Source organism: Dermacentor albipictus, unplaced genomic scaffold, assembly GCF_038994185.2.
Source record: "Dermacentor albipictus isolate Rhodes 1998 colony unplaced genomic scaffold, USDA_Dalb.pri_finalv2 scaffold_423, whole genome shotgun sequence".
Classification (NCBI taxonomy): domain Eukaryota; kingdom Metazoa; phylum Arthropoda; class Arachnida; order Ixodida; family Ixodidae; genus Dermacentor; species Dermacentor albipictus.
Genome location: NW_027225977.1, coordinates 17501 through 30000, shown reverse-complemented (window position 1 = coordinate 30000; position 12500 = coordinate 17501). Strand labels below are relative to the sequence as shown.

Below are 12500 nucleotides of genomic sequence, written 5' to 3'. Positions count from 1 at the left end.
TCAATTTTGTCTTGTTTGGTGGTCTGTCAGCACTTTGTGTTCTTCAAGAAAATCAGCTACAGGCTTTTAAATTATGTGCGCGAAACTTTTCTCCATCTGCCACCCGGAACATATTTAAAGAAGAGAGAAAGCAGCCGGGGCCTTGAGATTTCGAAAATGCCGCGCTCTGAAATTTTCACATCAGCCATTGGGAAGATAATTATTATCCGTCACAAACAAAAAAAAAAAAAACAGCTTTGAAATGAGCATTGATAGTGGCCACGTTTTTTCGGGGCATGTCTTGATGAAATAATTGCAGTTCAGTTCGTTGGTTCAATTGCATTTGTTGGCTCCTTGCAGCATGTCTAGATTTCATCTTTTTCAGTATTCCTAGTGTTCTCATTGTAGTATGAATAACCTGCAGATTTTTCGTTGTTGTTGTTATGCGTTATACAATGCTGAGCGATGTTTTTCCTTTCCTTGAAGCTAGCCATAGAAGTATAAAACTTTCTATAAACTCATTACAATAAGAATCCAGCATACGGTTCATCATCGGCTCGATAAACGTTCGGGAAGTGGCGACTTTTAATGCCGTGATCATGAAGCTTAACAGCAGAGCGTGTTCATCAGATATGCCAGGGGTGACGTAACGCAAGGCGTGAATCGAATCTAAGATTGAAATGGCGTTCTGAATTCTTTTGGTTCCAGATAGAACAAACAAAAATATATAAAAAAAGCATGTCATTGATTGTCATTCAAACCTCAAGAGCGCGTGGAGAAAGTGTTCCGGTTTACATTCGGCAAATCGAAATGAACGGCTAAAATTAACCTATCGTCTGGTTTCATGCGGGAGATCACGTGCGCACGCAAATTTCTTCGTACGGGAATTTTATGAAGTGAAGGCGGCTACAGATCATTTCCTTTGTCTAGTTCATGTTCGTAGGCGCAAATTGCAAACGTAATACTTGGAGGAACGTTTCCACTAATCTACAGGGGCTCTCTCATTTCTCCGATTGCTCGCAAACACATTGCATTGCTAGTCGTGACGTTTCACAGTGACGTTTCACCATGCCCGTCGAAGTTGATTACCAGTACCGCGCCAGCGTCGACCGGCCGGCGAAGCGACGAACTCAGCAGCGCATGCGCGAGGCCCTACAACACCCCAACCGAGCTACCCTGCTTATCGGAGAGAGCGAGTGCGCGTGAACGCGGGCTCGTCTGACGATCTGGATTAAAGAAAAAAAAAAAAGTGTGTCCGAGATATTGACAAAGACAAGTGGTCGCTGTCGCTCTGAGTCTTAGCGCGTTATAGAAAACGTGGGATGGCGGTGCTTCCTCGAGGGTCTAAAAGTACAATCTTCGAACTAGCGCTCCCGGCGGAACGTGGAGCTAGCATCCTTCTTCTTGGAACGGTTTGCAATGGACTGCTTGAATGTGCCGACCACGCGTCACGGGTCGCGTATAGAGCCAACGTTTGGCAAGAACGCGTCTAGCACAACCGATCGCGGTTGCGATAACCCATCGTTGGTAGCGAAAAAAAGAAAGAAAGAAAAAAAAAACACCTACCCGCAGCTTGTTAGCAGTAACCGTAAATGTGGTTCTAAATATAGGTTCGCTGGTCACTGAAACTTTCTCATAACGCACACCACTGTAGTCCAAAAAGAACAAAGCACGCACAATGGATATGATACAGCCGTCACCGCATGATTTCGCGTTTTCCTTATTGCATTACTTTCGTGGGCATGCGCGCTAGGGCCACGCAGGCCAGGAGGCAAGGGGAAAAATAAATAAGAAATGATACGCGATCCTCAGCATTGACTTGGCTGATGTGGCACTCGCATTTATGTTCTTTACCTTAGGCGAGCGCAACGCGCCAACTGAACTCCAATTTCCCATAACGGAAATTCGTATTTGGCCATTTGGTTGTATTTTTGGCTGATGTTCGCGTTTTTCGCCCGAGCATGCGCTTCACTGCGCCGCTCGTTGCCCCTTCAATGCGGCTTCACTGCCCTGCAGGCGTGTTCTGCGTCAAGCCGAACCACCAGGCAAAAAGCCTGGGCGCCGCCATCTTGTTGAGAGCGGCGCCGGGGACACAATCGCGCCTAGCTCATTGAGTTTTCCCCCAAAACTGAACGAAATAGCCTTATTTAAATGAGAAAGATGCCGCGAGTGCCGCAACGAAGGACCTTAAGGATTACCGAAGGGTAACTGAGGGCGACGCGACGAGCTTTGGAAAGAAGAATGATGGGTGTAGCGCTACGGGGGATAAGAATAGAGCAGATTCGGGGGGTGAGCGAACAAACGCGAGCTAATGACACCTTAGTTTAAACCAAGAAAAAGAAATGGGCGTGCGCAGGGCATGCAATGTGGGGGGAAGATCATCAATTAAGGGTTACCGACTGAATTCCAAGAGAAGGGAAGCGTAGCACGGGGTGGCGGAAATTTAGGAGGGCAGATTAGATTAGGAAGGGCGCAGGCACTAGACGGCGACCGTGACCGGGCTTACACGTGACCGGGGTGCTTGGAGAATAATGGGAGAGGTCTTTGCCCTGCAGTGGTCGTAGCCAGCAGGATGATGATGACGAAAAGGTAGCAACAGGTATTCATAACATACAGGTTGGAAAGCTGAGGCACCTCTGAACCCTTGAATATATTTCGCCACACTTGGCCATACGACAAGTTTGTTTTCGAGGCGCTCGGTCCCACTGCAGCGAAAATGTTGCCGGAAATCGGGCACTCCATTTTTGTTTCATAGGGAACCTTTCTTCCACTAGGGCAGCGGATTTTCGCAGGGCGAGCTTGCTGTCGTTTACGGATCAAAGCGATAGTGAACTCCAAAATGCAGTGTTGGCTTTGAGTGGGACTTACATTGATTGCAAAACCCACGGCTAATCACCCTTCCCCCCCCCCCCCCCCCCCAAGTGGCTCATTACAGCAGACAATCGTTCAGAAACACCGGCATCGTTGCGTATAGTATGGGAATGGTGCGTGTCACGTGAGTGCTCGCTTCGAGCTTGTGTTCTTCATTTTGATTGAATGAAGTCTCACCTAAGTGAGCGGGGGCCGATCCCGGAGGTAGTGCAATACCGGGCCGACCTGCGGCGGAGGTGAAGCAGGCTTCAAGCACTCCGCCAACTTCCAAAAATAGGTTTAATATCGTGGGTCCATATAGAACCCGTATCAGATATTAAGCTGATAAGAACAGATACTACACTTTGATCTTAGCCAAAAGGCCGAGAAGCGATGTCTTTCACTTCACTCCATTGTACCACTGCCTTGTGGGTGCCCTGGCGACATTGGTAACCTCAGCAACAGCGTGGGCAATCTTATAAAACCCAGCCCGTCTAGAGACTCTATGCTCTCTATCTCGCGAATCAACTCGCGACGCCTCAGTCTTTCACTGTTAACGAAACGCCGTCGCGTAGAAACGAGACCCGAGCGCAAGCTTGTTCGCAAGGCAAAACCAACGAAGGCAACCTCGTAGAAAACGGAACAGGCGAGCGGAAAACACGCGCAAGGGGAATGCTTACTTCCGTCTGAATGCGACCGCTCAAGGCGGCTTTCTTTGAGGCCTTCGTTTCAAGCCCGTGCGCAAGTGTAATACACTACGCGCATTTCCCTCATTTCCTTTTATTTACCGCAAGGCCCACTGAAAGTTTTCATACGGCACAGGCCGGGACGGATTGCAACGTGTCGATTCGACCGCTAGAATTAGGTAGCGCGCCTCATGTACGAATGAAAGAGAATGAAAAAAAAAAAATAAATAAATATAGAAAAGGCTGCGCACTCCTTCCAACCGGAAACATAGAGGGCAGGAAGATCGCCATGTGGAGCACAGGTGTTGTTAAAAAAGAAAGAAAGAAAGAAAGAAATAGCGCTACCCCATCATCTTTACCGTGTGCGTGTATACACACACACGCACACATATGCACGCGCACGCACGCGCGCGCGCGCACGCACACACACACACACACACACACACACATACGCACACATGCTAGCATAGCTTAAGCACAGCTGGAAAGCTCAGCCTTGCGCAAGAAAAAAGGACCACGCCCTTTCGCAAGCCCCTTTGAAACTTTTAAATGAGAAACATGTGTACAGCGAGGTCGTTCGAAACTGGCGCGAAAACGCATCCGCGCCATCTGTGTGCGGAACTAGGAAAACCTACGGCCTTCGCCATACAGAAAGAAAGGTAGATGGCGCGAGCTAACGCTCCGTTGCATACTAAGAACGAGAGCTAGTGAATAATGGCAGAAACGTCTTGGGAAGAGAGAAAAAAACAACAACAACAAAAAAAAAGAAAGACACGCAAGTTGTTGGCTCGCGCAAGCATTCTATTTTACAGCGAGTAAAGAGCATAGCAACTTCTCACAAGAGCAGCAAGAAAGACAAGAAGAACGTGAGAGAGGGGGAGAAACAGGCGCGTTTCTTTGGAATGCAGAGCATGCTGCACACACTATGAAGTGCCAAAGAGACGGGGAAAGCAGATGGCGCGATTGTGTATGTCCTCAAAGCTTGAAAACAATTTCTAAACTACAAGGTGTGCCGAAGTCCGCCTACTCTCATCAGGTTGCTCCCGCCTCCAATTGCATTTAAATTAAAATTACAGTCGCCTCAGAGGCAGAGAGAGAGAGAGAGAGAGAGAAAATGTGTACACTTGCTTCGCGCAGCTGCACCCGTTCAAATTTTACAGCAACAAGAGCACTCCCGCAGGCACAAAGTCCGCTGCCGCGTCCGCCGGGGCGGAATGCACTCGCTTCCGTAAATTGTCGTGCGGCAGACTGCTGCATCGTAGCACACCTGAAACCGCGCAGACGTCAGCGATCGCCGCGAGATCGCTGCGAGCGCTAAAGTCCGAAACCACGTCCGCCGGGGCGGCGGGAGCTCGATACCCCTTCACGAAACTTCTGCGTGTACACCGCCGCACGGCCACGGCGGAGTCGCTGGCATCCTGCGCGCAGTTGCATTGCGTCGCGCCGGGAATCGTTGAAGCCCCACGCAGACGTCGGCGTCGGCCCCGACCTGGCTGCGAGCGCTCGAAGAGACCAAGTCCGAAGCCACGTGAGCCGGGGCGGTGTGAGCGCGACTAAGTCCGAGACGACGTCAGCCGGGGCGGCGTGAGCGAGACCAAGTCCGAGACTACGTCAGCCGGGGCGGCGTGAGCGAGACCAAGTCCGAGACTACGTCAGCCGGGGCGTCGACTAAGTCCGAGACGACGTCAGCCGGGGCGTCGAGCACGCCGCGGTCGCTTTTCCCACTCTTACTCGAAAAATGGCGAAGGGGCCGCGCTAGCGTGCCTTGAATCGGTGAGCGGCGGTACCGCGGCGATCGCGAGAGCTCAAATCGGCCGTGCCAAGGCCAAATATTGGCGCTCGGCTCGGCGCAGTACGCCGCCTTGTCGCACGAGTACGGCCCCGTGGAGGTCTGGTCACTTATCGCTGCTCTTATAAGGGGCCGTACCGCCCTGGCCGACGTTGTACCGTAGTGCCGTTTTCGGCTTGCGCGTGTTCGTGGTGGTGTCCGCGCACCGCTCCGCACTCGAGAATCGTGCCCACGACGACGCGAGCGCTCGGAAGAGACGCAAGTCCGAAACCACGTGAGCCGGGGCGGTGTGAGCGCGACTAAGTCCGAGACGACGTCAGCCGGGGCGGCGTGAGCGAGACTAAGTCCGAGACTACGTCAGCCGGGGCGTCGACCAAGTCCGAGACGACGTCAGCCGGGGCGTCGAGCACGCCGCGCGCGCTTTTCCCACTCTTACTCGAAAAATGGCGAAGGGGCCGCGCTAGCGTGCCTTGAATCGGTGAGCGGCGGTACCGCGGCGATCGCGAGAGCTCAAATCGGCCGTGCCAAAGCCAAATATTGGCGCTCGGCTCGGCGCAGTACGCCGCCTTGTCGCACGAGTACGGCCCCGTGGAGGTCTGGTCACTTATCGCTGCTCTTATAAGGGGCCGTACCGCCCTGGCCGACGTTGTACCGTAGTGCCGTTTTCGGCTTGCGCGTGTTCGTGGTGGTGTCCGCGCACCGCTCCGCACTCGAGAATCGTGCCCACGACGACGCGAGCGCTCGGAAGAGACGAAAGTCCGAAACCACGTGAGCCGGGGCGGTGTGAGCGCGACTAAGTCCGAGACGACGTCAGCCGGGGCGGCGTGAGCGAGACTAAGTCCGAGACTACGTCAGCCGGGGCGTCGACCAAGTCCGAGACGACGTCAGTCGAAAAATGGCGAAGGGGCCGCGCTAGCGTGCCTTGAATCGGTGAGCGGCGGTACCGCGGCGATCGCGAGAGCTCAAATCGGCCGTGCCAAGGCCAAATATTGGCGCTCGGCTCGGCGCAGTACGCCGCCTTGTCGCACGAGTACGGCCCCGTGGAGATCTGGTCACTTATCGCTGCTCATATAAGGGGGCCGTACCGCCCTGGCCGACGTTGTACCGTAGTGCCATTTTCGGCTTGCGCGTGTTCGTGGTGGTGTCCGCGCACCGCTCCGCACTCGAGAATCGTGCCCACGACGACGCGAGCGCTCGGAAGAGACGGAAGTCCGAAACCACGTGAGCCGGGGCGGTGTGAGCGCGACTAAGTCCGAGACGACGTCAGCCGGGGCGGCGTGAGCGAGACTAAGTCCGAGACTACGTCAGCCGGGGCGACGAGCACGCCGCGCGCGCTTTTCGCACTCTTACTCGAAAAATGGCGAAGGGGCCGCGCTAGCGTGCCTTGAATCGGTGAGCGGCGGTACCGCGGCGATCGCGAGAGCTCAAATCGGCCGTGCCAAGGCCAAATATTGGCGCTCGGCTCGGCGCAGTACGCCGCCTTGTCGCACGAGTACGGCCCCGTGGAGATCTGGTCACTTATCGCTGCTCATATAAGGGGGCCGTACCGCCCTGGCCGACGTTGTACCGTAGTGCCGTTTTCGGCTTGCGCGTGTTCGTGGTGGTGTCCGCGCACCGCTCCGCACTCGAGAATCGTGCCCACGACGACGCGAGCGCTCGGAAGAGACAGAAGTCCGAAACCACCTGAGCCGGGCCGCGGCGGGAGCTCGACGCCCGTCACGCAACTTTGGCGTACAAGCCACCGCACGGCCGCGACTGAGTCGTCGCCACCGTCCGGCTGGCTGCACTATAGCACGCCGGGAACCGGGAAAGAACCGCGCAGAGGTCGTCGTTTTGCCGCGGCGTTGGCGCGAGCGCGCGAAGAGACAAAGTCCGAAACGGCGTCAGCCGGGGTGTCGAGCACGCCGCCCGCGCCGGTCGCACTCGTGCTCGGAAACGGCGAAAGGGCCGCGCTAGCGTGCGGCCCCGTAGGGGCACAGAAAGGCGATTGTTCTGGAAACCGCGCTGTCCATAGGCGAGAGATTGCCGTTCGCGCATTCGGTCGACGCGCTGCGCTTTCACGACTTCGGCATTGCGCTGCCGACGTAAGCTTTCCATCTCGCTCGCGGCGCTGCGAGGCGGCACGATTTTCGCCAAACGCTCGTCGAAAGTGGCACGAGTACGGCCCCATGGAGATTTGGGAACTTATCGCTGCTATTATATGGGGGTCCCAGAGAGCAGTCGCCCCCAAAAGCGACCTGGGTGTTTGATATGCGGCGGGCTTCGTGCCCGTCAAGCGTGTCCCCGGTATCGCTCCCGTGGATCCCACAGCTGACGTCTGCAGCCTCATCCGCTTGATGCGTTAGGGGCTGGTTGTCGGACGACGCTTTCTCCACGATATCGAGTTGTGTTCCGCATCGTCCTCGGACGAGTCAAATGCGAAAGCGCCGAAGGCGCGGGCGTGACCCGTCGCCTGGCGGCTTTGCCGTCTCGGCTACGTTGCAAGTGTCGGTCGGTCCACCTGTGCTGCGGGCTCAAGAGAAACCGCAAGCCGTGATCGAGTCGACACAACCAGTCTATCGAGAATGTTGCGTGCTTCTTGCCGCGTGGCGATACCCGGCCCTTCGGGGAGGGCGCCGTAGCGAGCTCGAACGCCGTCGTCTCGGACTGTGCAAAGTGCTACTCTTTGCAAGAACGAAGCGTGCTGGGGCGCCTGAAGGTGGCCTCGGCATCGCAAAAACGGCGTCCGGCCTGCTTGACAGGCGGGACGCGCAGTTGAACGATTACCTGGTTGATCCTGCCAGTAATCATATGCTTGTCTCAAAGATTAAGCCATGCATGTCTAAGTACATGCCGAAATAAGGCGAAACCGCGAATGGCTCATTAAATCAGTTATGGTTCCTTAGATCGTTTCTTCCTACTTGGATAACTGTGGCAATTCTAGAGCTAATACATGCAGTGAGCCTGAAGCCCTTTGGGCGACGGGTGCTTTTATTAGACCAAGATCGATCGGGTTTCGGCCCGTATTGTGTGGTGACTCTGGATAACTTTGTGCTGATCGCATGGCCACGAGCCGGCGACGTTTCTTTCAAGTGTCTGCCTTATCAACTTTCGATGGTAGGTTACTTGCTTACCATGGTTGTTACGGGTAACGGAGAATCAGGGTTCGATTCCGGAGAGGGAGCCTGAGAAACGGCTACCACATCCAAGGAAGGCAGCAGGCGCGCAAATTACCCACTCCCGGCACGGGGAGGTAGTGACGAAAAATAACAATACGGGACTCTTTTGAGGCCCCGTAATTGAAATGAGTACACTCTAAATCCTTTAACGAGGATCAATTGGAGGGCAAGTCTGGTGCCAGCAGCCGCGGTAATTCCAGCTCCAATAGCGTATACTAAAGCTGCTGCGGTTAAAAAGCTCGTAGTTGGATCTCAGTTCCAGACGAGTAGTGCATCTACCCGATGCGACGGCTCGGACTGAACATCATGCCGGTCCTTTCTTGGTGCACTTCATTGTGTGCCTCGAGAAGGCCGGTGCTTTTACTTTGAAAAAATTAGAGTGCTCAACGCAGGCGAGTCGCCTGAATAAACTTGCATGGAATAATAGAACAAGACCTCGTTTCTGTTCTGTTGGTTTTTGGAATACGAGGTAATGATTAAGAGGGACAGACGGGGGCATTCGTATTGCGGCGCTAGAGGTGAAATTCTTGGACCGTCGCAAGACGAACTACTGCGAAAGCATTTGCCAAGAATGTTTTCTTTGATCAAGAACGAAAGTCAGAGGTTCGAAGGCGATCAGATACCGCCCTAGTTCTGACCATAAACGATGCCAACCAGCGATCCGCCTGAGTTACTCAAATGACTCGGCGGGCAGCTTCCGGGAAACCAAAGTGTTTGGGTTCCGGGGGAAGTATGGTTGCAAAGCTGAAACTTAAAGGAATTGACGGAAGGGCACCACCAGGAGTGGAGCCTGCGGCTTAATTTGACTCAACACGGGAAAACTTACCCGGCCCGGACACTGGGAGGATTGACAGATTGAGAGCTCTTTCTTGATTCGGTGGATGGTGGTGCATGGCCGTTCTTAGTTGGTGGAGCGATTTGTCTGGTTAATTCCGATAACGAACGAGACTCTAGCCTATTAAATAGGTGCGGGGTTCCCAGCACCTTACAACCTTCTTAGAGGGACAAGCGGCTCCTAGCCGCACGAAACAGAGCAATAACAGGTCTGTGATGCCCTTAGATGTCCGGGGCCGCACGCGCGCTACACTGAAGGAAGCAGCGTGTCTTTATCCCTGTCTGAAAAGACTGGGTAACCCGTGGAACTTCTTTCGTGATTGGGATAGGGGCTTGCAATTGTTCCCCTTGAACGAGGAATTCCCAGTAAGCGCGAGTCATAAGCTCGCGTTGATTACGTCCCTGCCCTTTGTACACACCGCCCGTCGCTACTACCGATTGAATGATTTAGTGAGGTCTTCGGACCGATGTCCGGCGCGGCCTTTCGGTTGCGCCGGTCTGTTGGAAAGATGACCAAACTTGATCATTTAGAGGAAGTAAAAGTCGTAACAAGGTTTCCGTAGGTGAACCTGCGGAAGGATCATTACCGGATTGTTCGAGGGTGACGAGCGCCATTGTTTCTACCCCGTGTGGGTGAAGCAGCTCGCTGCGCCCGACGCTTTCCGCCGCTGGCCCCGCTTGGACGCGGGGACGGCTATACCCGAACATGCCGGGGATTGCCCGAATTTCGAAGGGCGCCCCGTGCCAAATTTGTTGCGCCCAGTGGACGCCGGCTGCAACCTTGGACGGTTGGCTTGGCCGCGCCCGCGGGTAGAAACGGCGTAACGCACACTGTTGGGTGGGCTTTCTGAAGTCCGCCTCGGCACTCTTGCGCGGAATGGGAGTAAGACGACCCGACCTGCTGCTCTTGCCCAGTACGAGGGGAACGGCGAAGCGTGCGGTCGGTCAAGGAACTGACGGTCGAGAGCTAATGCCGCTGCCGCTTAGTACACACGGAACCGTGGTGCGAGCGCTCTCCCGTCCTCCGCGGCAAACGCTGCCGAGTCTGAAAAGGCTGGCGGCTGCCGGTCGCTTCCTGCGGCGAGTGTGGAGTAACGACCCGACTTTGTTGCTGCCCAAGTACTAAAGGAACGGTGCGGCGCTCGGTCGGTCATGGAACCGGCGGTATTGAGGGTGCGGCTGCCAAGTACGGAAGGAACCGTGGCCTAAAGCACTCTCCCGTCCTCCGCGGCAAATTCCACCGCGCCCGAAAGGGCCGGAGGCTGCCGGTCGGCTCCCGCTCGTGACGCGCGAGGTGTCGAGTTCGCGGTTCAATGCGACGACGTCTGCAGGCTATTTGCCCGCCGCCGAGGGAAAGGCGGCGTTGCTGCGAAGTACCGAAGGAAACGCGGCTTTGCTACGTCGGAAGCGTTCTGCGGTTTGCGGACTTGTGCGCTTTGGGAAGGCGCCGCACGTCGAAAGAGGAAGTACGGACAGACGAGGGACTGTAATCCCGTATTCGAACGCACTTGCGGCCAGGCCCTTGCTGGCTTCGTCTTCCGCCTCAAGTAGACTTGTTGTGGCTCCGGCGCAGAGAGCCGTCCCTGGCACTGGCCGAGTGGCTTTGGAGAGCTGCGCGAGTACGCGCGCGCCAAGCTCTTGTCTTTCGTCTCGAGTAGGCTGTTGGATCAGCAGCGGTCATGCGGAAACGCGTGACCGCCGAACGAAAGAGCGAAACAGGAGTAGCGCACGCCGAAAGGCGCTCTTCGAAACCACACACAGGGAGACGCCACGTGCCTGAAACACTGGTTGTACTGTACTGAATTGAACAAACTATTTTTCACGACTCTAAGCGGTGGATCACTCGGTTCTCGGGTCGATGAAGAACGCAGCCAGCTGCGAGACTTGGTGTGAATTGCAGGACACACTGAGCACTGATTCTTTGAACGCACATTGCGGCCTTGGGTCTTCCCTTGGCTTCGTCTGTCTGAGGGTCGGATCACATATCAAGAGAGCCTTCGGCGCACAGGGAACGTGCGTCCGTCGACTCGTTTTGACCGCGTCGGCATCATGGACAGTACGTTGAGCGCTGAAGCCACGCGCCAGCAACCTCACGAGAAGGAGACGGTGGCGAGCCGTCGTGCCAAATCTTCGAAGAGACGGAAACGAGGCATTACTACTGCAGCGTGACGAGTGCGCGCCTCTGGCAAGACCGCCGCAGGATGGAGTCGGATACCTGCAGGGAAAGAGCGGTCCAAGCTCGAGGCGCGAACGTCTGTTGCCTTGTAGCGCGCACCTTTGCGAGAGAGTCGGAAGCGATCGCAATTTGCGTTGTTTGCCTTCGGAGTACGTCGAGCTCCAGAGCTGGTCGCTCGCTCACGTCACCGCAGCTGTGTGGGCGCCCTTCCGGGCTTCGTCGCACGAATGGGAATCGGCAGATTCGTGCGAGGAGCGGGGAGGAGAAGGGTGGCCCCCGAAAGCGGTTCGACGCGAGAGCGCCGTCTGCGAGCGAGAAGAGCACGGCACGGCGGAGAATTGCCGCGAGACGGAAAATGTCTCCCTCGAGAGCGTTGGCCGAGCTGAAGCGTTCCGTCGTAGTCCGCCGTCGGTCCAAGTGCTTCGCAGTCTCTGTCCCCTTAAGACTGGGCCACTCCAGTTGGGGCAGGGGCGACGCTACACGAGACGATGCCTCCCGCCAGGTTTTAGTCGCCCCTGCGGTGCCCGCTGAAGCGGCGCGCTGCTAAGGCGATCTTTGCCTCGGTGGTGTTTTGGGCTTCAGACACGGTCGCTTACCACGCAACTGCTCGTGCGCCGCACGCGTGCAGGCGGTTCACCGCCTGCCAGCCTCGTCTATAAGTAGCTCCGTGTTGGGCGAAGGACGTGGTAGGGCGTCGCACTCGGTTGGCGCTGGGTTTTCGAACGTGTCGAGTCCGTTTCGGCATGTACCGCTCGTATGACGCACGCGCGCAGGCGTTGTGCCGCCTGCCAGCCTCGTCCGTAAGGACGTGGCAGGGCGTCGTACTCGGTCGTGCTGGAATGGGCGAAAGCGATGTATCCGTTGTCGACCTCAGATCAGGCGAGACAACCCGCTGAATTTAAGCATATCACTAAGCGGAGGAAAAGAAACCAACAGGGATTCCCTGAGTAGCTGCGAGCGAAACGGGACCGAGCCCAGCACCGAATCCCCCGTCCTTGCAGGCGGTCGGGAAATGTGGTGTATGGGAG

General features: G+C 55.7%; 4 non-coding genes across 4 annotated transcripts in view; 3 read left to right on the top strand and 1 right to left on the bottom strand.

Moving 5' to 3' along the window:
- Positions 1–3032: 3032 nt before the first annotated feature.
- Positions 3033–3224, bottom strand: LOC139053971 (U2 spliceosomal RNA). The gene has a single exon (XR_011510929.1). It is a non-coding gene; the product is annotated as a U2 spliceosomal RNA (small nuclear RNA).
- A 4843-nt stretch (positions 3225–8067) lies between these two features.
- LOC139053967 (small subunit ribosomal RNA) lies at positions 8068–9882 on the top strand. Its single transcript, XR_011510925.1, has one exon. It is a non-coding gene; the product is annotated as a small subunit ribosomal RNA (ribosomal RNA).
- Positions 9883–11119: 1237 nt separating this feature from the next.
- Positions 11120–11272, top strand: LOC139053969 (5.8S ribosomal RNA). The gene has a single exon (XR_011510927.1). It is a non-coding gene; the product is annotated as a 5.8S ribosomal RNA (ribosomal RNA).
- A 1065-nt stretch (positions 11273–12337) lies between these two features.
- LOC139053968 (large subunit ribosomal RNA) overlaps positions 12338–12500 on the top strand; it is a 3960-nt gene continuing 3797 nt past the window's right edge. Inside the window, exon 1 of the ribosomal RNA XR_011510926.1 lies at positions 12338–12500. This exon is cut by the window's right edge and continues 3797 nt beyond it. This is a non-coding gene — a ribosomal RNA (large subunit ribosomal RNA).